Source organism: Trachypithecus francoisi, unplaced genomic scaffold (assembly GCF_009764315.1).
Source record: "Trachypithecus francoisi isolate TF-2019V2 unplaced genomic scaffold, Tfra_2.0 Lachesis_group8, whole genome shotgun sequence".
NCBI lineage: Eukaryota > Metazoa > Chordata > Mammalia > Primates > Cercopithecidae > Trachypithecus > Trachypithecus francoisi.
This window is the reverse complement of record NW_022681473.1, coordinates 10,526,028-10,552,205: the sequence shown is the minus strand read 5'-3', so window position 1 is coordinate 10,552,205 and position 26,178 is coordinate 10,526,028. Positions and strand designations below refer to the sequence as shown.

At 42.4% G+C, this 26,178-nt stretch overlaps 1 protein-coding gene and 1 long non-coding RNA gene across 2 annotated transcripts in view; one reads left to right on the top strand and one right to left on the bottom strand.

Moving 5' to 3' along the window:
* The window catches only part of RTN3 (reticulon 3), a 77,923-nt gene that overhangs the window by 3,224 nt on the left and 48,521 nt on the right, over positions 1-26,178 (top strand). The window lies entirely within an intron of this gene.
* Positions 3,274-7,503, bottom strand: LOC117081118. The gene is made up of 3 exons (XR_004436098.1): positions 7,408-7,503; positions 6,898-6,899; positions 3,274-3,311 (listed from the first exon to the last, which is right to left on the bottom strand). It is a non-coding gene; the product is annotated as an uncharacterized LOC117081118 (long non-coding RNA).

The following is a 26,178-nucleotide window of genomic DNA, read 5'->3' as shown; positions in this document are numbered from 1 at the left end:
TACCCATTATTTCTTAGTAAAATTTTATTACAGAATTTGTATTTCTTAGATGTGCTGTAGACATTTATCACTATTAGCACTTAAAACAGTGACATATAGTAGTACTTAGTATTTGTTGAATAAATTATCAAATTTACTATCTAGAAAGGCACACTTGAGAAATAAACTAGAGAGAGACTCTTTTCGGAGTCTCGCTCTGTAGCCCAGGCTGGAGTGCAGTGGTGTGATCTTGGCTCACTGCGACCTCTGTCTGCTGGGCTCAAGCCATTCTCCCACCTTAGCCTCCTGAGTAGGTGGGATTACAGACAGGCACCGCCACGCCCAGATAATTTTTGTACTTTTGGTAGATACGGAGTTTTGCCATGTTGGCCAGGCTGGTCTTGAACTCCTGACCTCAAGTGATCCATCCACCTCGGCCTCCCAAAGTGTTGGGATTACAGGCATGAACCACTGAGCCTGGCCGAGAGACTCTTATCTTAAATGCTTATCCATTGCAAATGTGCATTCATATTGTCTAAAAAGCACTAATATAGTTTTGTTGGGCCCAATGCAAGATCCTCATTTGTCGAGTCATAACCTGAACATAACAGTTTACCTTGCAATGTGGGGCTGGGCGCGGTGGCTCACACCTGTCATCCCAGCACTTTGGGAGGCTGAGGTGGGTGAATCACCTGAGGTCAGGAGTTAGAGACCAGCCTGACAAACATGGCGAAACCCTGTCTCTACTAAAAACTACAAAAATTCGCCGGACACAGTGGTGTGCACCTGTAGTCTCAGCTACTTGGGAGGCTGAGGCAGGAAAATCGCTTGAACCCGGGAGGCAGAGGTTGCAGAGAGCTGAGATCACGCCGCTGCACTCCAGTCTAGGCGACAGAGCAAGACTCCATCTCAAAAAAAAGAAAAAAGATACCGCGATGTGTAGTAATCATTTTTATTGCTGAAGCTTTTCCTCCTTGCAGGATGTTTTCTCCATGTCACAGAGGAAGTGTCTCAGGCTTTTATACCCTGAAAATAAGATGAAGTTTGTTATTCCAAAATTTAACTTATTTAAAATGTAGATGCTAAAAAATTACCTTAATTGTTAAAAAAAAAAATCTGCACATATTGCTGTCATCGTCCAGTTTCATGTTCTTTCACCAAGCTCCCCTTGGTTTTGGAGACTCATCTTGGTTTTAGTTAAAGAAAAGTAAGTGATTACTTGGTGTCCTGCAGAAAACAATTTTGTCTTGACCGACCTGTCCAGTAATGAATTTTAGAAGTATTAGTTACTACATACAGGTAGAGAATGGGTGATGGCACTCTGTACTTTAGTGCCTTCAGTTCTAGTGCAGCCAGCAATGTAGTATGCTTAGAGATGGGGATCAGGGGTCAGGATGGCTTCCCATATTTCTGCCTTTGAAGGAAACTGAAGATTTCAGAGGCAGAAATTTGAGGTTGAGGTAAAAGAGACTGAAATATTTCATGTTCATTTCAAAGCAAGAGTTGCCTTTATTAGACTTCAAGTATAGAGACACGTCTATCATCTGAACTTTAAAAGTACTTTAGCCGGGTGCGGTGGCTCAAGCCTGTAATCCCAGCACTTTGGGAGGCCGAGACGGGCGGATCACGAGGTCAGGAGATCGAGACCATCCTGGCTAACACGGTGAAACCCCGTCTCTACTAAAAAATACAAAAAAAAAACTAGCTGGGCGAGGTGGCGGGCGCCTGTAGTCCCAGCTACTCGGGAGGCTGAGGCAGGAGAATGGCGTGAACCCGGGAGGCGGAGCTTGCGGTGAGCTGAGATCCAGCCACTGCACTCCAGCCCCGGCGACAGAGTGAGACTCTGTCTCAAAAAAAAAAAAAAAGTACTTTAATAGTTTACTGATGACATGATGTTGAAATTCTGTAACTTGGCCCAGCGTGGTGGCTCATGCCTGTAATCCCAGCACTTTGGGAGGCTGAGGCGGGCAGATCGTGAGGTCTGGAGATAGAGACCATCCTGGCTAACACAGTGAAACCCTGTCTCTACTAAAAATACAAAAAATTAGCCGGGTGTGGTGGCGTGTGCCTGTAGTCCCAGCTACTTGGGAGGCTGAGGCAGGAGAATGGCATGAACCTGGGAGGCAGAGCTTGCAGTGAGCCCGGATCGCGCCACTGCACTCCAGCCTGGGGGACAGAGCGAGACTCTGTCTCAAAAAAAAAAAAAAAAAAAAAAAAAACCTATAACTTGCTAGAGACTGCTTTTTATTGTTGTTATGAAAATTGACTGAGTATGGTGGCTCATACCTGTAATCCCAGCACTTTGGGAGGCTGAGGCGGGTGGATTGCTTGAGCTCACGAGCTTGAGACCAGCCTGGACAATAATGGTGAAACCCCATCTCTACAAAAAAACAAAAAAGCAAGAATTAGCTGGGCGTGGTGATATGCACCTGTGATCCCAGCCATTTAGGAGACTGGGGTGAGAGAATGGCTTGAGCTGGGGGCAGAGGTTGCAGGGAGCTGAGATTGTGCCATTGCACTCCAGCTTGGGTGACAGAGCCAGACCTTGTCTTAAAAAAAGAAAAGAAAAACAGAAAATCATGATGCCAAAATAAAACTACATTTTATATGTTTGTTCATAGAAATTAGCTCAAAGCAAAAACAGCTTGGGCAATTTTTTGAAAAAAGTTTTTGCTTTAAATATTTATTTCCTCACTCATGAAACTTAGTTGTTCTGTGTAGTTTTTATGGCTTCATTTCCACACTTTGTTCTAACATATTAATCAAATGTGAGTATGTAATTTGTGTTTTGAGTTAACCCTTAAATAAAAAGAAAAGTGGCCCTTTGTCCAACACTGACATCATCTGAGTGTTATATTCGTGTCAGATTATCAGTGGCAGTGTAATATGTTAAAACACAGACTTGAGCTCCAGGAGTGCCTGGATTTCAATTCTGGCCCTGTCTCTTAATAATTATGTGTTCTTGTGCAAGTATTGAGCCTCAGTTTCCTTAACTTGAAAATTGGGATAATAGTGTCTACCTTGGAGTTGGTATGAAAATTAAACACAATTTGGCTGGACGCGGTGGCCCACGCCTGTAATCCCAGCACTTTGGGAGGCCAAGGCGGGCGGATCACCTGAGGTCAGGAGTTCGAGACCAGCCTGGCCAACATGGTGAAACGACACATCTATTAAAGATACAAAAAATTAGCTGGGTATGGTAGTGCGCGCCTGTAATCCCAGCTACTCGGGAGGCTGAGGCAGGAGAATCGCTTGAACCTGGGAGGCGTAGGTTGCAGTGAGCCAAGATAGCGCCATTGCACTCCAGCCTGAGCAACAGGGTGAGACTCTGTCTTAAAAAAAAAGGGTAAACACATTTATAGGGCTTAACACAGTGTCTTGCCTGTAGTAAATAATTGTACCATTAATGTGAAGAAATGAAATACAGATCAACAATGTGACGTAGACACATTTGCATTGTACCCTTAAATCCTGACCTTTATTAAATAACAATATATAATATTTGATAAATCCATTTGTAGGTTACAAACTACTTGCACATATTAATAGATACAATATAGCAGTTCAAGTACAAATGAGAAAGCTGTCTTCCTCACAATCAAAGACTATTGTTACGCCTTTTTTCCTTTCCCATATGTGAGTCAGTTGTTTCAGTTTGTGGCCCTTCACATTAATGTCATAAAGCTGCCACCCCCTTCCACTAAGGTGGTCTCTTAAAGAGGTAGAGGGAGGAGCCAAGGTGTTTCCCAGAAGGCTTGGCATGAATCAATATGCTTAAATACTTCTGCAGATTCTGACTATAATAAATGTTATGATACATTAGGAAACCCCTTTCAGTGTGGAAGCAAGCATACAGGAGACAGCAAGAGTGGTCCTGTCAATATGGCCTGCAAATGCCTGCTGACTTGGATTGTTTTTATTCTCCAAGAGTAAGAAGTTTTTTTAATGCTGTTTTTGTTTATTGTCAAATTCACAAGTAATGGAACCACTCTGATCAAATTAAACAACCAGTCTACATACATTTAGTAGGTGCACCTTTACCCTAAATTGTCATTTCTAAGGGGTTGTTTATTAAGTGACTGGTAAGAACCTCAGTATTTTTATTCTTGGTGTTTTAAAGATGGTCTGAAAATAAAATAAAACCAGTATTACTGCTTTTATCAAATTCTCCTGTGAGGAAATCATATATCTATCCTGATATAGGAGTTACCTGTGTAGTCCTGTGCATGTTTCAAGCTTTGTAAAATGAAGTTTGGTAATAAAGGAATTGGTGACGTGTTGTTGAAGGGAAAAGGGAAAGTTGAGCTTTCCAATTTTGTTTGAGCCAAGAGTATGTTTTGCAGAAAGACACTTCTCTTTACCCATAATCCTAGAATTTACCATTTTTGTAATTCTGAACAGGATTACAACAGCTCCATTAAATAAGTAGGTTTTCTAATATAAATGTGCATATTTGTTGTATGCACTTAGCTTATAGTTTGTGTTAACTTTATTGTTGATGATGAATTTAGCCTCTTAAGTATACAGACTTGTGAAAAATTCATCAATTTTGTAATACAACTTTTTCTCTTAATTTAGCTAATCCTCTCTGTATAGTTCTAATGTTGGTATATGTGCTGCTGAAGTAAGCACTCATAGTAAAACTTTTTAGATAAAAATTAGCAAGTCAATATTTTGTTTGTATAATTAACTTATTCAGAAGTTGCCCAGAAAACTGAGTTAACCTTCTGTTACATTCATTTATGACAGCTACTAGTTTTAGAGTTATTTTGGATCATAGGGTATGGTGTAGATGTTTTGAAAGAAGTGTGTGTGTTAAATAAGTTTAGCTGTAATCAGTATTGCTTGTGATTGCATCATTGAAGTCTTCTGTGCATCTATGAGTTTTGCAAGACATGTTCCTCTGTGATATTGCAACCTCAGAGAGAATCTCTTTTTTTTTTTTTTTTTGAGGCGGAGTCTCGCTCTGTCGCCCGGGCTGGAGTGCAGTGGCCAGATCTCAGCTCACTGCAAGCTCCGCCTCCCGGGTTTACGCCATTCTCCCGCCTCAGCCTCCCGAGTAGCTGGGACTACAGGCGCCCGCCACCTCGCCCGGCTAGTTTTTTGTATTTTTTTAGTAGAGACGGGGTTTCACCGGGTTAGCCAGGATGGTCTCGATCTCCTGACCTCGTGATCCGCCCGTCTCGGCCTCCCAAAGTGCTGGGATTACAGGCTTGAGCCACCGCGCCCGGCCGAGAATCTCTTTAAATACTGTAACAGGGTTTGCATTTTCATTTTACCTATGGGAGGAGGTTATCAGCAAGTGGCCTGCTCTTGTTATTTTGTGATTTATTTTTTAAATTTCAAAGAACTATATTCTTACCTGTTTTCTCCAATCAACTGATTTAGTATCGCCTGTAACCGTATCATCGTAACCTAACCAGAGGAGACGGTGAGCTTATCAGCAAGTGGCCCACTCTTGTGAATTTTTGTTTTTTTTAATTTCGAAGAACTATATATTTTTTTGAGACAGAGTGCCCCTCTATCGCTCAGGCTGGAGTGCAGTGGTGGGATCTCGGCTCCGCCTCCTTGGTTCAAGCCATTCTCCTGCCTCAGCCTCCTGAGTAGCTGGGATTACAGGCATGTGCCACCATGCCCAGCTAATTTTTGTATTTTTAGTAGAGATGAGGTTTCGCCATGTTGGTCAGGCTGGTCCTGAACTCCTGAGGGGGGCAGGTGAGCTGCCCCCCTCGGCCTCCCACAGTGCTGGGGTTACAGGCGTGAGCCACCACGCCTGGCCTCAAAGAACTATTCTTACCTGTTTTCTCCAATCAACTGATTTATTATCTCCTGTAACCATATCATCGTAACCTAACCAGAGGGGACAGACAGTGAGCTTTTTGACGTGTTCCTCATCGGTAGGTTGCTCTTCAAGCTATATGGAAGGACATTCTGGAAAACCTTTTGTTACAAAAATTTTGTCCTGTTATTTGAACATATTTCAACAGAGGGCATTGTCTTTATTTTATGTATGAGATCGAAATACTTGATTTTCATGATATCTTACATTTGTGTACTGCTTTATGATTTAAGTTGTGCCTATATGTTACCTTAATTCAACAACTGAAAGCTCTTTGCCAGGTGCTGTGGAAGATAGAAAGGTAAATAAAATATAGATCATTCCTCTACAGGCCATATTCAGTAGAGGCAAGACTTGTATTATGTTTATTTGTGAGGCAGACAGGTAACAATATAACCCCGTTCTTACAGATGGGGACTCAGGCACAGAGAGTTTAATGCCTACGCTTTAAAATTTGAAGTGACATGTGGTAAAAGTGGCTCAGTCACCCTTTTGAATTCAGTGATCGGTTTAACTTAAAAGCCTTAATTTCTGGCTCCATGGTTCTTAAGCCAGGTGCCTTTTTATTTCTCTGCTCTACAGAAACTTTTCTAGTCAAGTTCACCAGATATTTTCCACATTGTTAAATTCAGTGGTCTCTTCTCCATTCTCCTCTTAACGTGCTTTCATAACAGCTTTTGACATAATTGATTACTCTCTCCTTGAAATGCTTTTTAAATTTGTCTTCTATGACACCACATACTCTCACTGACTGTTCATCCTCTGACTTCATAAAATTCACCATTTTAAGGTGTTTTTGAGTGTATGCACAGAGTTGTACAGAGTTGTACAGCTATGTCCACTATCTAATTCCAGAACATTTTTATTACCCCAAAGAGAAACCCCATATCTGTTAGTAGTCATTCACCGTTCTTCCCTCCCCGCAATTCTCTGGCAACTATTAATCTACTTTCTGACTCTGTGGGTTTCCTTATTCTTGAGATTTAATATTTCTTTCTTTTTTTTTTTTTTTTTTGAGATGGAGTCTCACTCTGTCACCCAGGCTGGAGTGCGGTGGCGCAATCTCTGCTCACTGCAACATCTGCCTCCTGGGTTCAAGCGGTTCTCCTGCCTCAGCCTCCCAAGTAGCTGGGATTATAGGCATGTGCCACCATGCCCACCTAATTTTTGTGTTTTTAGTAGAGACAGGGTTTTACCATGTTGGTCAGGCTGGTCTCGAACTCCTGATCTCAGGAGATCCACCCTCCTTGGCCTCCTGAAGTGCTGGGACTACAGGTGTGAGCCACCATGTCCAACCTAATTATTTTTATTTTTGTAGAGACAGGGTCTCACTATATTGCCTAGGCTGGTATTGAACTCCTGGGCTCAAGCGATCCTCCTGCCTTGGCCTCTCAAAGTGCTGGGATTACCAACATGAGCCACAGTGCCTGTCCTGATGTTTCCTTTTGAGTTTGTTCTCACAGTCTTCTCAATCTCAATAAATGGCCATTCTGTTCTTTCCTTCTTTTGTTAAAATCAAAAACCTTGGAGCTATCCTTGATTCCTTTCTATCCCTCATACAAGCCGTCAACAAATGCTCTTGATTCTACCTTCAAAAATATATCCAAAATCTGACCAATTCTGTCAACCTCCATTGCTACCATCTTGGTCCAGGCTAGCTCTCCTGGATTATTGTAGATCCCTCCTATCTGGTCTCCCTGCTTTCTTCCTTGCCTCTCTTCAGTCCATTTTCCACACAGCAGCTGGTGTAAGCCTGTGAAAATGCAAGTTGGATCATGTCACTCATGGGCAAAGTGCTATAGTGGCTTCCTGTTATACTCAGTAAATGCCGATATCCTCAGAAGACTTATTAATAAATACCCTGTAATATCTGGCCCCAACCTCCCCATTTCTCACCTGGCTTCAACCATACTGGCCTCCTTGTCTCACTCTGTCGCCCAGGCTGGAGTGCAGTGGCGCGATCTTGGCGCACTGCAACCTCTGCCTCCCAGGTGCAAGCAGTCCTCTCACCTCAGCCTCCCAAGTGGCTGGGATTACAGGCGTGCACCTCCATGCCAGCTGATTTTTGTATTTTTAGTAGAGAAGAGATTTCATCATGTTGATCAGACTGGTTTTGAACTCCTGACCTCAAGTCATCCACCCACCTCGGCCTCCAAAAGTGCTGGGATTACAGGCATGAGCCACTGTGTCCGGCCTTCCTTGTTCTTTACACCAGAAATAACCCTCTATCTCACGGTTTTATTTGCTGTTCACTCTGCCTAGAATGCTCTTCTCCCATTGCAGTAGACTCAATGTTTATGTACCCACCCCTGCAACCCAGCCAAATCATATGTTAAAACCTAACCCCCTGGCCGGGCACGGTGGCTCATGCCTGTAATCCCAGCATTTTGGGAGGCTGAGGCAGGTGGATCACGAGGTCAGGAGATGGAGACCATCCTGGCTAACATGGTGAAACTCCATCTCTACTAAAAATACAAAAAAAATTAGCCAGGCGTGGTGGCATGTGCCTGTAGTTCCAGCTACTTGGGAGACTGAGGCAGGAGAATTGCTTAAACCCGGGAGGTGGAGGTTGCAGTGAGCCAAGATTGTGCCACTGCACTCCAGCCTGGGTGGCAGAGCGAGACTCCGTCTCCAAAAAAAAAAAAAAAAAAAACCTTCAGAAGGGAGGAATGTTTTGTAGACCACTTTGGTTTTCTTTTTTGCATGTGGCAGTTTTTAGTTTTTAAAATCAGTACCTTTTAATGGGAAGAACTTGACCAAAAATTTGTCACAGAATTTTGAGACCCATTAAAACAGTTCAATGAAAAAGAAAAAAAAAAAGAGATGGGGTCTCACCATATTGCCCATGCTGGTCTTGATTGAACTCCTGAGCTCAGGAGATCCTCCTTCCTTGGCCTCTCGAAGTGCTGGGATTACAGGCATAAGCCACCATGCCCAGCTTCCATATGGGTTTTGTCCAGCAACTAAAACAAGCCCTTGGCTCATAAGAGGTGTTCAATAAATATTTATGGGAAGAATGAGTGGAGAAACTCTTCCCAGAAAAACATGCATATTAGCAAAGTATTGTGGCCAGATGCAGTGTCTCAGGCCTGTAATCCCAGCACTTTGGGAGGCCAAGGCGGGTGGATCACCTGAGGTCAGGAGTTTGAGACCAACCTGACCAACATGGAGAAACCCCGTCTGTACTAAAAATATAAAATTAGTGGGGCGTGGTGGCACATGCCTCTCATCCCAGCTACTCGGGAAGGCTGAGGCAGGAGAATCACTTGAACCTGGGAGGTGGAGGTTGCGGCGAGCCGAGATCGCGCCACTGCACTCCAGCCTGGGCAATAAGAGCAAAATCCGTCTCAAAAAAAAAGAAAAGTATTGCATGGTTTTCACAGGATTCATGAACTGCTGTGAAATTCATTCATAAACTTCAGGTTAAGAACATTTGGTTTTTGAAAGTCAAATTGTAAACGTTGTTACATGCTTATAATTCATCATTTCTATAAGATCTCTATGGAAATGGGTGTATCCATTTAAGTGCTGAGGAGAGAGTTTTCTTGTAAGCCTATAAAACTATCTGTAATAGAAATATATTTAAGGTTAGCCTCTCTTGTTTCTTCTGGACTGTAGGTATTTTCTACCAATGACTTTAATCCAGAAAAACATCTTTTCATAACCACTTGAATGCCACATTCTGGCATATTAGAAAGAGACTCCGAGCACAGTGGCTCATGCCTGTAATCTTAGCCCTTTGGAGGCCAAGATGAGAGGATTGCTTTAGCCCAGGAGTTTGAAACCAGCCTGCACAACATAGTGAAATCCCATCTCTACAAACATTAAAAATAATCTGGGTGTGGTGGTACATGCCTGCAGTCCCAGCTCCTTAGGAGGCTGAGGGGGAAGAATCACTTTGGCCCTCAAGGTCGAGGCTGCAGTGATTGCATTACCACTGCACTCCATCCTGGGCAACAGAAGACAGAAGACCCTGTCTCAAAAAAAAAAAAAAAAAAAAAAAGAAGGCTGGGGTATTAAGATATTTGTAACCAGTTTATTAATTATGTTTTGTTTTGTGTTTTTTTTTTTTTTTTGAGGCGGAGTTTTGCTCTTGTTGCCCAGACTGGAGTGCAGTAGCATGATCTCAGCTCACCACAGCCTCTGCCTCCCGGGTTCAAGTGATTCTGCCTCAGCCTCCCAGGTAGCTGGGATTACAGGCATGTGCCACCACATCTGGCTAATTTTGTATTTTTAGCAGAGATGGGGTTTCTCCATGTTGGTCAGGCTGGTCCTGAACTCCCGACCTCAGGTGATCCTCCTGCCTTGGCCTCCCAAAGTGCTGGGATTATAGGCATGAACCACTGTGCCCAGCCTATTAATTTATTTTTAAGACAAGGCCTGACTCTATCACCCAGGCTGGAGTGCAGTGGCATGATCTCGACTCACTACAACATCCATGTCCTGGGCTCAAGCCGTCCTCCCACCTCAGCCTACCAAGCAGCTGGGACTATAGGCATGGCTATTTTTTGTATTTTTGTAGAGACGCGGTTTCACCACTTTGCCCAGGCTGATCTTGACCTCATAAGCTCAAGTGATCCACCCACCTCAGCCTCCCAACATGCTGGGATCACAGGAGTGAGCCACCGCACCCAACCTGTAACCAATTTCATATCTACATAGTCCATTTTGTTTCTGTCAGGCTTTCTAATTTTCTTTTGCAACAAGAGTTCTGCTTTGTTCTTCGTGTTGGATTGCATATACATTTACTCTAATAAATAGTACAAAGAAAACTTTCCAACTCTTTTTAGTGATACAACAGAAGAGTGGGCATCTTGGAAATTAGCACTGTTTTGACTTATATGAGAGGGAACTGCTGCCTTAGTAACTACTACATTAATAAGATGAATGTCCAGTTACTACTTACTACTCAGTCTAGTTTTGAAATAACAAGCTAAATCTAAAAATCTCTTATATTGGTTTTCAGCAAACATTTATGAAGCTCCTGTAATGTTCAAGCCTCCATATTCCATGACTTCTTCTATATGCTGGTCAACCTGAAAGATACAAAGATATGTAAGAGGTCTTTAACCCTTAGGTGCTTCCAATCAGGTTGTAATTATTTTCCAATAATAAATAAATTGAATTTATTTCATTAGATATTCTGAGAACTAAGACTTTAATAATTTATTTCTTTTTTTTCTTTTTTTCCCCTGAAATTCCTGAGTTTTAACTAGTTGGTCTGTTTTTATAGTAGTTATGTTAGCTATAAGAAAATAAATAAAAATCAACCTGCCAGTTTATGTAGATTCTCCCCCCTCGAGGAGGTGGAGCTTAACCCCTTCACCTCTTCAGGGTAGATGGTGAGCTTAAGACTTGTTTCCACAGAGTGCAGTGTGGAAGGGTGGAGAGAAGTACTGCTTCCTCCACCCAGGTGGAGAATCCTGGCAAGCACTACCTCAGCCAGCAATCAGGTTAACGTCATCAGTTGATAAGTCATGTTGATAGTCTGTACTCTTGATATGATGTGATGAGCATGGTCCTTGGTAATCTTCCCCAGAAGCCATCACTCTAGTCTAACCATGAGAAAAACATCTGACAAACTCAAATTGAGGGACATTCTGTAAAATATCTTGACCAGAGTACTTATTAAAACTGTCAAGAGAAGTCTGTGAAGCTGACAGTCCAGAAGAGGCTAAGGAAACATGATGACAAAATGTGATATGGTATCCTGGATAGGATCTTGGAAAGAGAAAAGGGGCGTTAGGGAAAAATTAAAGGGGATCAAGAAAGAAGGACAGAGTGAGACCTTCCTTCTCTAAAAAATAATAAAAATTACCTTTGTAATATTCTTTTTTATTAGAATACAGTGAACATCTCTTAGTGTCAATAAATTCTCATCTACAACCCAATTGTTAATGACTATTATCCCATTGTTTGGATATACCAAACTTAATCAGTCTACTTATTAGACCTTTGTTAAGTTTCCTTTAAAAAAAGAAAACCTATTTTAAAGAATATTGTGATGAGGCCGGGCTCGGTGGCTCACGCCTGTAATCCTAGCACTTTGGGAGGCTTAGATGGACAGATCTCGAGGTCAGGAGCAACATGGTGAAACCCCATCTCTACTAAAAATACAAAAATTAGCTGGGTGTGGTAGCGCACGCCTGTAATCCCAGCTACTCAGGAGGCTGAGGCAGGAGAATCACTTGAACCTGGGAGGTGGAGGTTGCAGTGAGCCGAGATCACGCCACTGCACTCCACCCTGGGCGACAGAACAAGACACTGTCTCAAAAGAAAAAAAAAAAAAAAGAATATTGTGATGAAGCCAGGTGTGGTGGCTCATGCCTGTAATCCCAGCACTTGGGAAGCTAAGGTAGGAGGATGGCTTGAGCCCAGGAGTTCAAGACCAGTTTGGACAACATAGCGGGACCCTGTCACTATTTTTTTTTTTTTTTTTTGAGTTAAGAGTCTAGCTCTGTCACCCAGGTTGGAGTACAGTGGTGCAATCTTGGCTTACTGCAACCTCCACCTCCTGGGTTCAAGCAGTTCTCCTGCCTCAGCCTCCTGAGTAGCTGGGATTACAGGTGCCCGCCTCCACACCCATCTAATTTTGTATTTTTAGTAGTGACAGGGTTTCACCATGTTGGCCAGGCTGGTCTCGAACTCAGATGATCCAGCCTCCTTGGCTTCCCAAAGTGCTAGGATTACAGGCTTGAGCCACTGCGCCTGGCCCCTGTTGCTTTTTTTTTTTTTTTTTTGAGACAGAATCTCGCTCTGTCACCCAGGCTGGAGTACAGTGGTGCGATCTTTGGCTCACTGCAAGCTCCACCTTCCGGGTTCACGCCATTCTCCTGCCTCAGCCTCCCGAGTAGCTGGGACTGCAGGCGCCCGCCACCACCCCTGGCTAATTTTTTGTATTTTTAGTAGAGACGGGGTTTCACCGTGTTAGCCAGGATGGTTTCGATCTCTTGACTTCGTGATCCACCCGCCTCGGTCTCCCAAAGTGCTGGGATTACAGGTGTGAGCCACCACACCCGGCCTCCTGTTGCTATTTTTAAGAAAAATTTAAAAATACGGCCAAGTCCGGTGGCTCACGCCTGTAATCCCGGCACTTTGGGAGGCCGAAGCAGGTGGATCACAAGGTCAGGAGATCGAGATCATCCTGGCTAACATGGTGAAACTTCATCTCTATAAAAATACAAAAAATTAGCAGGGTGTGGTGGCGGGTGCCTGTAGTCGCAGCTACTCGGGAGGCTGAGGCATGAGGATGGCGTGAACCCGGGAGGTGGAGGTTGCAGTGAGCCGAGATTGTGCCACTGCACTCCAGCCTGGGCGACTGGGGAGACTCCATCTCAAAAAATAATAATAATATAAATAAATAAATAAAAATAATATTATGGTGAATAATCTTATGGCCACATATTTGCACAAATGACTGGTTATTTATTGAAATTAGATTTTCAGCAGGTCCACTTACGCTACCTTTTTTTTTTTTTTTTTTGAGATAGTGTCTCCCTCTGTCGCCCAGGCTGGGGTGCAGTGGTTCCATCTCAGCTTGCTGCAACCTCCACCTCCTGGATTCAAGCAATTCTCTTGCCTCAGCCTCCCACGTCAAGTAGCTGGGATGTGTGCCACCATGCCCGGCTAATTATTATTAATTTTTTTTTTTTTTTTGAGACAAAGTCTCATTCTTATCCCCCAGGCTAGAGTGCGATGGTGCGATCTCGGCTCACTGCGACGTCTGCCTCCCAGATTCAAGCGATTCTCCTGCCTTGGCCCCAAGTAGCTGGGATTATAGGCACCTGCCACCATGCCTGGCTACTTTTTGTATTTTTAGTGGAGACGGGGTTTCACCATGTTGGCCAAGCTGTTCTTGAACTCCTTACCTCAGGTGATCCGCCTGCCTCCGCCTTCCACAGTGCTGGGATCACAGGCGAGAGCCGCCACACTGGCCCACTTGTGGTTTTTCAATCCCGTATCTTCTAGCAATTTTGTGGACTTTATTCCAGAAAAAAATTGTTACTTTTTTATGTATTTTCAGATTTTTTTCTTCTGTTGGCTCCTTTCTGTCTCTCTGTAAATACACTTGTCATTTTCATTTCTAAAAAACTTTCCCTCAACATTGCCTCTCCCTCTAGCTGCTGCCCAGTTTTTAGTTCTTCCCTTTATCAGCCATATTTCCCATACTTTTTGTTTTCAGTGTTTTTTAAACTTACCTTCACTCCTCAATCTTCATTGTCTGTCCCTTCCCCCTCTACCACTCTCATTTTACTCATCAATGCCAAATTAATTTCTGTGACCCTTTTCATAGTCTTTTTTTTTTTTCTTTAAGACAGTATCTCACTCTGTTTCCCAGGTGCCGTGGCTCAATCTCAGCTCACTGCAGTCTCCACCTCCTGGGCTCAAGTGATCCTTTCAGCTCAGTCCCCCAAGTAGCTGGGACGGCAGGAGCAAGCCAGCATGCCTGGTCAATTTTTGTAATTTTTGTAGAGATGGGATTTCACCATGTTGCCCAGGCTAATCTCAAACTCCTGAGGTCAAGCCATCCACCTGCTTCAGCCTCCTCCCAAAGTGCTGGGATTATAGGCATCAGCTACTGTACCTGATCGTTTTTCATAGTCTCAGCCATTCAATGGCTTTGATTCTTGATCTTTCTCTAAAGCATTCTCCAAATGGCACCATTTTTTCCTTTATTGACTCCTTTCTGTTTTCTTCACTGGTCCTTCTTTCTTAATCCCCTTTAAATATACATATTTTAAAATTTCTCTTCATGCCATCTGGTAAGGTCAAGTGGACAATCTCAGCATTCCTGGGAAACTTAACATGATCTAAGATCACTGGGGGACCATTGACTCCAGATACTGTCTTGTAACTGAGGCAAGGCTGGGAGAGGTTGTTCCGACTGACTGCCAGCACCTGCTTCCAAGCTCCTACCGTTGGCCCCTTTAAATATTGAGATATCTCAAGATTCTTTGTAAAACTTCTGTATTTCTTCCTGGATGGAGGTATTAACTGCAGTGGTGTCAGTTCTCACCCAAATGTTAATCCCAAATATTTATCTACAGCATTTACCTCTCTCCTGAGTCTGTCCCTGTTATTGAACTGCCTGTTCAACAGTTGACACTTACATATGCCTTAGGCAAATTTTTTTTATATTGAAAGTTAATAATATAAGGGATTGCTGGCCGGGTGCAGTGGCTCACGCCTGTAATCCGGACACTTTGGGAGGCCGAGGCAGGCAGGTCACTTTAGGTCAGGAGTTTGAGACCAGCCTGGCCAACCTGGTAAAACCCCGTCTCTACTAAAAATACAAAAATTAGCCGTGTGGGGTGGCGTGCGCCTGTAATCCCAGCTACTTGGGAGGCTGAGGCATGAGAATCACTTGAATCTGGGAGGCAGAGGTTGCAGTGAGCCAAAATCATACCACTGTACTCCAGCCTAGGCGACAGAGCTGAGACTCTTTGTCAAAAAAAAAAAAAAAAGAAGATTCCTTCTGTGTTCTCAACCATGGCATTTCATTTAGTCCCTCAGTGATCTTTTACTTCTCCAGTCTTCAACATCCAGGCAGATGGTCTCAAGACCTGTGTTCTGTCTTGTCAGCAGTCCTCTCATTCCCATCCTCACTGCCTTAGTGCGAGCCCTCATCTCTTGCCAAGATTATGCAGTAGCTTTTCAGTTCAGTCCATGCTCTACCCTGCTGCCGGAGTTCTTTCTAAAACACGTGATATTGTCACACCCTTACCTAAAAACCTTTAGTGATTCCTTATTACACAAAGGATATAATCCAGATTACATGGCATTTAAAGCCATTTGGAATCTGGCCAATTGTTCCTTCTCCCCAGAATGCCTTTCCCTTCCTTGTTCACCTCCTGAACTTAAATCTTTAAGACCAAGCTTACCACCTCTTCTGAAACAGTCTTAATTTACCATAGTGGCTGTCTCTGCTGCATTCCCACAACTCATACAGGTTTACTGGTGCATATTTGCTTTTCAGCTACTTGTGGGCACCATATTACCAATACTAACACAGGTCCTGGACTTAGCTACTTAATGAAAATGATTTCATTAATGGCATTTGAGGATTAAGATCATTCTGGGGTTCAGTTCCCTGTGACACAAATACAGAGTATGAATACAATGTGGTTTTGTAAGTTAGAAACCTCATGGAATATTGTTCCAACCATTACCAGTTATCTGTGTTCTGCATCTGCATAATAATTTGCATGTTGAAATTTTCCATTAGGAGGGAGTGTTTGTTAGGTGAAGGTGAAAAGGCAAACAGCTGACATGTTCATAGGATCTTTTTTGGCATTGGGCTTGAAGCATTTGGTTTTTCAGGTTTGTTGGGATTTAAACTCATCACTGGCAGAGATTTAATGTTGATAGTAAATGCATGTAGACATGGATCCATCCGGAAATATACAGATAGGAAAACATGCTTCTTTTTCTTTTTTTTTTTTTGAGGTAAGATCTCACTCTGTTGCCCAGGCTGGAGTACAGTGGTGTGATCACGGTTCACTGCAGCCTCAGCTTCCTGGCCTCAAATAATTCTCTCACCTCAGCCTTCCAAATAGCTGGGACTACAGGCACATGCCACCACACCCAGCTAATTTTTTTTTTTTTTTTTTTTTTTTTTTACTTTTGTGAAGATAGGATCTCACTCTGTTGCCCAGGCTGATCTTGATCTCCTGGGCGCAAGCAGTCCACCGGCCTCAGCCTCTCAAAGTGCTGGGATTACAGTCGTGAGCCACCTCGCCTGGCCTGTTTCCCCGCCCCCATCCTTTTTTTTTTTTTTGAGACAGGGTCTCACTTTGTCACCCAGGCTAGAGGGCAGTGGCATGATCTCAGCTCACTGCAGCCGCCCTCTCCTGGGCTCAAATGGTCCTTCCACCTCAGCCTCCTGAGAAGTAAAGGATTAATTGAAATTTGTTACTTTTTTTTTTTTTTTTTTTTTTGAGACAGAGTCTTGCTCTGTTGCCCAGGCTGGAGTGCAGTGGCCAGATCTCAGCTCACTGCAAGCTCCGCCTCCCGGGTTCCCGCCATTCTCCTGTCTCAGCCTCCCGAGCAGCTGGGACTACAGGCGCCGGCCACCTCGCCCGGCTAGTTTTTTGTATTTTTTATTAGAGACGGGGTTTCACCGTGTTAGCCAGGATGGTCTCGATCTCCTGACCTCGTGATCCACCTGTCTCGGCCTCCCAAAGTGCTGGGATTACAGGCTTGAGCCACCGCGCCCGGCCACTTTTTTTTTCTTTTTGAGAGGGAGTCTTACTCTCGCCCAGGCTGGAATGCAGTGGCACGATCTTGGCTTACTGCAAGCTCTGCCTCCCGGGTTCACACCATCCTCCTGCTTCAGCGTCCCGAGTAGCTGGGACTACAGGCACCCGCCACCACGCCCGGCTAATTTTTTTCTATTTTTAGTAGAGACGGGGTTTCACCGTGTTAGCCAGGATGGTCTCGATCTCCTGACCTCGTGATCCGCCTGCCTCAGCCTCCCAAAGTGCTGGGATTACAGGCGTGAGCCTCTGTGCCCGGCCTGCACTTTGCTTTTTAATTCATATATGGACTATATCTACATATACACTTAGCCCACCTTATCTCAGGTTCTACATCTGTGGATTCAACTAATTGTGGACCAAAAATATATTTTTAAAAAACAACAATAAACACAAATTTTTAAAACAATACAGTGTAACAACTATTTACATAGCATTTATGTTGTATTAGGTGTCTAAAGAATAAAGTATAAGGGATGATGTGTGTAGGTTATATGCAAATACTATGCCATTTTATACATAGGACTTGAGCATCTTCAGATTTTGGGGGGCCAGGGGGTGGTTCTATAACCAATCCCCCTCAGATACCAAAGTATAGCTGTACCTCATTCTTTTTCATGGCAGCAAGTATGTCACAGTAACTTAAAAAAAAATAACTTTAGGGGCCATGCTAGTCTGTGTATCCTTCTGGTTTTAGTGTATGTGTTGCCAAAGTAAGTGATAGGTGTAACTTTAGTCTTCTGTTGATGGTCATTTAGAGTATTCCTAATATTTATAACCAGAGCTTTTATGAATATCCTCATACACATATCTTTGTGCATGTATGCAAATATGCCTGTAGGATAAATTCTTAGAAGTGTAACTGTAGAGTTAGAGACTAGTGTGCAGGGGGACTGGGAGGAGAATATGTGCTTTTTAAATTTTGATACATGTTGCTGAATTTAGAAGAGTATAATTTTCTTTCTTTCTTTTTTTTTTTTTTGAGGAGTCTCACTCTGTTGCCCAGGCTGGAGTGCAGTGGCGCGATCTCGACTCACTGCAACCTCTGCCTCCTGGGTTCAAGCGATTCTCCTGCCTCAGCTTCCTGAGTAGCTGGGATTACAGGCGTGCGCTGCCACGCCTGGCTAATTTTTGTATTTTTAGTAGAGACGGGGTTTCACCATTTGACCAGGCTGGTTTTGAACTCCTGACCTCAGTTGATCAACCTGCCTCAGCTTCCCAAAGTGCTGGTATTACAGATATGAGCCACTGCACCCGGCCTAGAGGATTATAATTTTAGAAGATAGATTTCTCATATAGTCCTGTTTTCCCCATGGATTAATTGTGAGTTTTAAAAAAAATTAGGCCGGGCGCGGTGGCTCAAGCCTGTAATCCCAGCACTTTGGGAGGCCGAGGCGGGTGGATCACGAGGTCAGGAGATCGAGACCCTCCTGGCTAACACGGTGAAACCCCGTCTCTACTAAAAATACAAAAAACTAGCCGGGCGCGGTGGCGGGCGCCTGTAGTCCCAGCTGCTCGGAGGCTGAGGCGGGAGAATGGCGGGAACCCGGGAGGCAGAGCTTGCAGTGAGCCGAGATCGCGCCACTGCACTCCAGCCTGGGCGACACAGCGAGACTCCGCTCTCAAAAAAAAAAAAAAAAAAAAAAAAAATTTAGGGTCATCTTTGCATATTTGCCAATTAGATATTTTTAAATGCTTTTATTAGTGACTTAACTCCTCAAAATGCATTCAGGAATGGTTAAAAGCAAATATTAATTAGTACTCAGATACTTATTTTCCCTTTTCTACAGAGTAAAAGAGCAGCATCATCTGTTCTTGAGGTTGTGCTTAATGTAAAATGCTAGGGATTCCTCTTTTCTTTTTTTGAAGGTGAGAATGTTTGACTAAAAAAAAATTGAATGGATTAACTTTTAGAAATGCATCTTGAAAATAAAATAAGATTTTGCTATCAGGTGAGTGAAAACAATAATTGGAAATAAAGATTTGAGTTTTCCTTCCTGTTAAACCCAATGAAATTATGATGCTTGACTCTTCCTCCCCATCAAAAAGAAAGTTAAAGTTAAAATTCCTGTGTGAGGTTGTCACATTCTCATGCTGTATATTTTCTTTCAGATTCCTTTGTTTCTTCCTCTTCCTCTCAGCCTGTATCTCTATTTTCGACCTCACAAGGCAAGTCTGTAATTTTTTTGTGTGCATTGATAAAAGAAAAATGTTGAGAAAGAGGCTGTAACTGGGGATATGAGGCACAAGTCTTCTATTGCACCCAAATCCCCTAAAATAAAAACTAATTACAAGCTGATTCTTTCTGTTTAGCAGTTTCCAGTGGGTTTCCTGTAATGGTTAATAAAATAAAATGAGGCTGGGTGGACTCTGTAACATAGCATAAACTTCAGGTGTAGTTTTGAGTATTTCTTTAAAATTAAAAACTTGCCCACCAGAATTTGGAGCAGATAGAATTGTGGCTCAGAGGCGAGGTGCAGTTGCTCACACCTGTAATCAGCACTTCAGGAGGCAAAGGCGGGCAGATCACTTGAACTCACGAGTTTGAGACCAGCCTGGACAACATGGTGAAACCCTGTGTCTACAAAAAAATATGCAGGCATTAGTGGTACATGCCTATAGTCCCAGCTGCTCGGGAGGCTGAGGTGGGAGGATTGCTTGAGCCCAGGAGTTGGAGGTTGCAGTGAGCGATGATCGTGCCACTGCACTCCTGCTTGGGTGACAGAGCAAGACCGTGTGTCACCACCACCACCACCAACAGCAACAAAATTGTGGCTCAGAAAACACCCAACCCCTAGAATGCATTTAATGTATTGATTTGCAGCTATGAAACTGGTTTAGAGAGGTAGCAGTTTTGGAAAAACAGTATAAAAGTGTGCTTCCACTGAACTAGAAAAATACCAACCTAGCTAGGGTATTTTAATGTGAATTTATCTGAGATACGTCATAAAAGTTAGGCTAGTTCCAAATTGCCTAGGAACATTGAACAAGTCAGTTATGTGACTTTTGGCAACCAGGGCTTCTTGTCCTAGAGATTGAGTTGTGGCTTTGTTTTGTTTTGTTTTTAATCTGTCAATCTGTAGGGAAGGGAATCCGTTTGTGGAGGTAACATTGCCAAGAAGCTGAAAGAGAGGGTACTATGTGCTTCATCAATTTATACTAATAATAAAGTATTATTTCATTTGTGCTGCTGTACTAGACCCAAATACAGGTCAATTGAGAACCTTTATTTTAAAAAAGGAAAAAGTAATTAAAATCACTAGATAGATTGTGGAGTTCTGTAGCTGCAAAAGACTTTTACCTTATAAGAATAAAAACATAATGGGATTTAAAAAAAAAATTAGTGAAACTTTTGCCTGGTTAAACCTGCTCCTTAGAAAACATGGTAGGGAATTTTTTTTTTTTGAGACAGGGTCTCACTCTGTCACCCTGGCTGAAGTGCAATGGTGCATTCATAGTTCACTGCAGCCTCAATCTCCTGGGTTCAAGTGATCCCCCCACCTCAGCTTCCTGAGTAGCTGGGACTGTATACAGGCACATGCCACCATGCCCTGCTAATTTTTTAATTTTTATTTTGTAGAAACGTTTTGCTATGTTGCCCAGGCTGGTCTGGAACTCCTGAGCTCAACCAGTCCTTCCACCTCAGCCCTCCAAAGTGCTGGGATTATAAGCATGAGCCACCACCACACTTGACCAATAATTTGTTTATTTTAATTTAAACTGATGACATTAGAACCCCAATTCCTTTATAATGTGCCTTATTATGTGAATTTGGATATCTTGTGAGCCAAATAATGACCTCTGAAATTAACATGTTTACATTAAAAGATAGAAATTTTGTTAATGTTAGAAAGTAACTCGAACATATTAAGTAGTTGTGTTGTTCTTGACATTTGGAACTTGACCATATTTATATTTTTAAGGGTTTTTTTTTTCCTTAGGAGAAAATAATTTAAGCAAATAGGTATTAAATTTATTCTACTGTGGAAGAAAAATATGGTATAAATAGAACAAATAATTATTTCCTCTCCTGTATTTCAGATCTTTGAGAATACATTCTAATCTTAAGTCACTATTTTTTTTTCTTTTCTTTTTTCTTTTTTTTTTTTTTTGAGATGGAGTCTTACTCTTTCGCCCAGGCTGGAGTGCAATGGTGTGATCTCAGCTCACTGCAACCTCCACCCACCAGGTTCAAGCGATTCTCTCACCTCAGCCTCCTGAGTAGCTGGGATTACAGGCATGCACCACCACACCCAGCTAATTTTTGTATTTTTAGTAGAAACGGGGTTTCATCATGTTGACCAGGCTGGTCTCAAACTCCTGACCTCAAGTGATTCGCCTGTCTTGGCCTCCCAAAGTGCTGGCATTACAGGCATGGGTCACCTCGCCAGGCCAAGTCACTTTTTTCATATAGAAAAGGGATAGTTAGGCCGGGCGCAGTGGTTCACACCTGTAATCCCAGTACTTTGGGAGACCGAGACGGGCGGATCACGAGGTCAGGAGATCGAGACCATCCTGGCTAACACGGTGAAACCCCATCTCTACTAAAATACAAAAAAAAAAAAAATTAGCCGGGCGTGGTGGCGGGCGCCTGTAGTCCCAGCTACTCGGGAGGCTGAGGCAGGAGAATGGTGTGAACCCGGAAGGCGGAGCTTGCAGTGAGCCAAGATCACGCCACTGCACTCCAGCCTGGGCGACAGAGCAAGACTCTGTCTAAATAAATAAATAAATAAATAAATAAAAAGAAAAGGGATAGTTGATACTCTAAACGGTGTAACCCATGGCTAACATACCTAATGTATGACGTGTTGAAAAGATAACTGTCATAGCTTTAAAAATTATTTTAATCCCTGGTTAACAGAAATTACATGTGCACTCAAGTAGAAGGGAGGTAAATAAAAAGGATTTAAATTAAAAATGAATGTTTAAATAGGCTTCAGTTTCACAGTGTGTATTAGAATTTGTAAGATAGCATATACTTACTCTTCGTTTTTGCTTACAAAAAATTTTTTTTGACCGGTGTAGATTGAGAATAGCGTTATTGTAAAAAGGTAATTAAGAATGCCCTATCCGGCTGGTCGCAGTGGCTCACACCTGTAATCCTAGCACTTTAGGAGGCCAAGGCAGGCGGGTCACCTGACATCAGGAGTTCAAGGCCAGCCTGGTCAACGTGGCGAAACCCCGTCTCTACTGAAAATACAAAAATTAGCCGGGTGTGGTGGCAGGCACCTATAATACCAGCTACTTGGGAGGCTGAGGCAGGAGAATCACTTGAACCTGGGGGACAAAGGTTGCAATGATCCAAGATCGCGCCATTGCACTCCAGCCTGGACGAAAGAGCGAAACTCCATCTCAAAAACAATACAAAACAAAAAGAATGCCCTATTCTCGAATGGGTTTCATTTAACCTCTATTAGTCGCATTTTCTCCTGCAACAAACAAATAAACAAAACACATGATGGATAAGTAGCCCAGTGGGGCCCTACGCCATTGGTGGTCTAGAGGTTAGTCTGTTCAGTTGTTTGAGGGAACACCTTGGCAGATGATTAGGTGTTTTCTAGGGTAGCCAAGACTGGTAGCTTCCAGTCTGCCTTAGTGAAAATAAGGGAAGAGGAAGCTGTTGATATAGTTGGTTAACTATATTAAAACCCTGGGTGGGAGATGAGGGCTCTGGGAACAGTCCACTTCCACATAGGCCTCTGAAAGTGACTACTGCCACCAGCATGCACCTTGAGTCCGTCACTGACACTAACCCAACTAATTTCTTTGGCTTCATATACCTTAGCTATCTAGCCTTAGGGAAATTGTGGCTATTTTTATATACTCCAATCATGTTAAGCAATATGTAGTAATAATAGGACTTCAAAAAAAAAAACAGGGACAAGGTCTCACTAGGTTGCCCAGGCTGAACTCCTGAGCACAAGCAGCCCTCCCACCTCAGCTTCCCAAAGTGCTGGGATTACAGGCATGAGCCACCATACCTGAGCTAAATAGGACTTTTTAAGATTTAAGAATGACATGTTTTTTTTATCCTGTTCAGACTGAGTAAAAGGCAGTTAAAGTTTTTTAAAGTAAATTTTGTGATATTTACTAAATTGTAGTGCTTTGAGAATATAGCTACATAAGCTAGGAAGTTCAACTTTTGATATGAATAGATTTCTAATTAGAATGTCAATGGAGTACCCCTGAGTAGTCCTTGCAGTCTTTTGCTTATGGCTTCCTTTTTCCATGAAGCAACATTATATTTCAGCCTAATCCCTGAGAGTTTCAAAATAGTGGATTACATTTTAATGTTTTCCTGTACTTCATAAAAACATATGAAGATATTGACAGAAGTATAGATGTAGTATGTGGCTAATTTTTATTGAACTTTTACTATGCCCAGTAAACTTTAAATGAATCATCTCATTTAATCTTCATAAGCAGTTCTATGAAGGAAAGGGACTGGCTCTTTTACCAATTGAAATGACTTGAAAATGGTGAAATCACTTGCTCAAGGTAACACAGCAAGTAAGTGATAGATGGAGGATGCCAAAGCCATGGTCATAACTGCTGTACCTGTAATAAAGATGATCAGATAAACTAGCTATATTTTAGGGTTTGACTTCTTTTAGAGATGGCGTTTTGAAGTTAATATTAAAATCATGACAGCAGAAGAGGTAGATACTATTGTTTTGACCATATTAATGCTATTAGTGATATAATTTAGTATCATCTGGGGTATATGCTTCCTCCAACAAAAACAAAATCAGACTGAAATTTTGTTTGACTTTTCAAAACCTTTGATAAGAGTGGAAGCTGGAAAATACTGTTTCTTTAGAAAGCATTGGAAGAAAAGTAGGTGAAAATGAGATTGGAAAGAGAGGATCCATCCACCATGCCGCATTGGAAGCACATTTGCATTAATGAACGCTTGCATTCAATTTGACTAATGCAGTAGGCATCTGGAATAGGAAGTTACAACCCTGAACTTGGGGGCAAGCATTGAGGAAAAAAATAAATTTGCCAGTTACAGCCTTTTTTAAAAAAAACAGAACAAAAACAAAACAAAAGAAAAACATTTTTCTTTGTGTAAAAGAGACTTTTTGTTTAGAATCTAGCTTGGCTGCAGAGTGTCTGCTGGCTAACTTCCTATTTTGATGCTGTGGCTGAAAGTTGTTGATATTGTTTTGCACGAATTTGTCTTCTTGTTTTGTGAACATGAGAAAATTCAAGTGTAGGAAAACCTATACCTGAATATTTCAAACCTCCCTCAAATGAATATGCATAGTATGGATGTGAAAAAGTAAGTTAGTGGCTACTACAGGCTGGCACCCATTGTTCACTGATGTATATAGTGATTCCATGTTATACATATCCTTTTAGTAAAAAGTAATGAATTTCTTAGGTGAGCGGGTAATTAACAACATGGTAACTATAACCTAATTTTAAACTATTTACTCTTTTTAGGAAGAACTCTTTGATATAGGATATAACATTCCTTATTCCTTAATTATAGATCACATTTTGTTTTTAGTAATGAAGTTGTAAGTACTTGAGTAGATGAGTACTAAATCTTTATCTAAGAGACACTTTGAGGAAAAAGAAGCAGAATAAATAGTATATGAAGGATTTTCAATTCAAATGTATTTACTCATAAGTACTTTTTGTTGGTTGTTTCTTTGTTTTTTAAGAGATGTGGTCTCACTGTGTTTCCCAGGATGGTGTCAAACTCCTGGACTCAAGCAATCTTCCCACCTCAGCCTCCTGAGTTGCTGGGACTACAGGCGGCCACCACTGTGCCCAGTCTTAGACATTGTAGTTTTTTTTTTTTTTTATCATGTTGTTTTAAACTCCCCATCTTGCTCTGAAGGATAAAATACTCTGGGCATAAAAGAGAGAAATTTCTGCCTCAATTCTCATACCAGATTTTCTAGTCAGATGTGGTTTTTTCCTTATTCCAATAAAAATGCAGAATTACTATACTTTAGAATTAGTATATGGAAGTGTTTAGGCAAGGGAAGACCACTTCTGCTGCATGCCTTGCTACTCTTAAGTTGTGCCGAGTTCAAGCCCATGTATGTGAGGAGAAGCCATGAGAGGTGGCTCCTCCTTTGGGATTTTATGGGACCAGAGCTCTGAAGTATGGCCGTTATCTTTCTGCCCTTCCAACACATACCAGATGTATTAAGGCTGTGATTCTGAAACCAAGTTTGTTGCCTGGGAACCTTGTAATACAGATTCCTGAGCTCTGTCCTCTTTAGGAAGGACAGAGGCAGTAAATCAGAGATAAACCCCGTGGAGAACTAGTAGTTACTCTTAAGTTTGAGAGGGATTGTGAAAAATTGTGCCAAAGGCTGTCTCTGTGCTTGGTTATTAAATTGTTCAACTGGTTGTACATTGAACTAAAATATACTTTGACCCTGTTGGTGGTAAAGATCATTTGCAAAACATTTTGTTCAGGAAAATTTACTGGCTGGGTGTGGTGGATCCCTTGAGGTCAGGAGTTTGAAACAAGCCTGGATGACATGGCAAAACCCCATCTCCACTAAAAATACAAAAATTAGCTGGGCATGGTGGTGTGTGCCTGTAGTCCCAGCTACTCGGGAGGCTGGGGCAGGGGAATCCCTTGAACTGGGGAGGTGGAGGTTGCAGTGAGCTGAGTTCAGGCCACTGCACTCCAGCCTGGTTGACAGAGTGAGACTGAGACTGTTTCAAAGAAAGGAAAAGTTAGTTATCTTTCAATGTTGGCTTAGAATTTCTTATTTGTTGAGTTCTCTTGTGGGGTTTTTGGTTTTGTTTTTTGGGTTTTTTTTTTTTTTTTTGAGACGGGGTCTCACTCTGTTGCCCAGGCTGAATGAACTCTGTGGGTCAATTAGGGCTCACTGCAGTCTTGATTTCCCAGGCTCACCTACCTTCCTGAGTAGCTGGAACCACAGGCATGTGCCACCACACCAAGCTAATTTAAAAAAAAAAAAAATTTTTTTTTTTTTTTTTTTGAGACAGAGTTTTCGTTCTTGTTGCTCAGGCTGGAGTGTGATGGCCCAATCTCGGCTCACACCCAGGTTCAAGTGATTCTCCTGCTTCAGCCTCCTGAGTAGCTGGAATTATAGGCATGTGCGACTA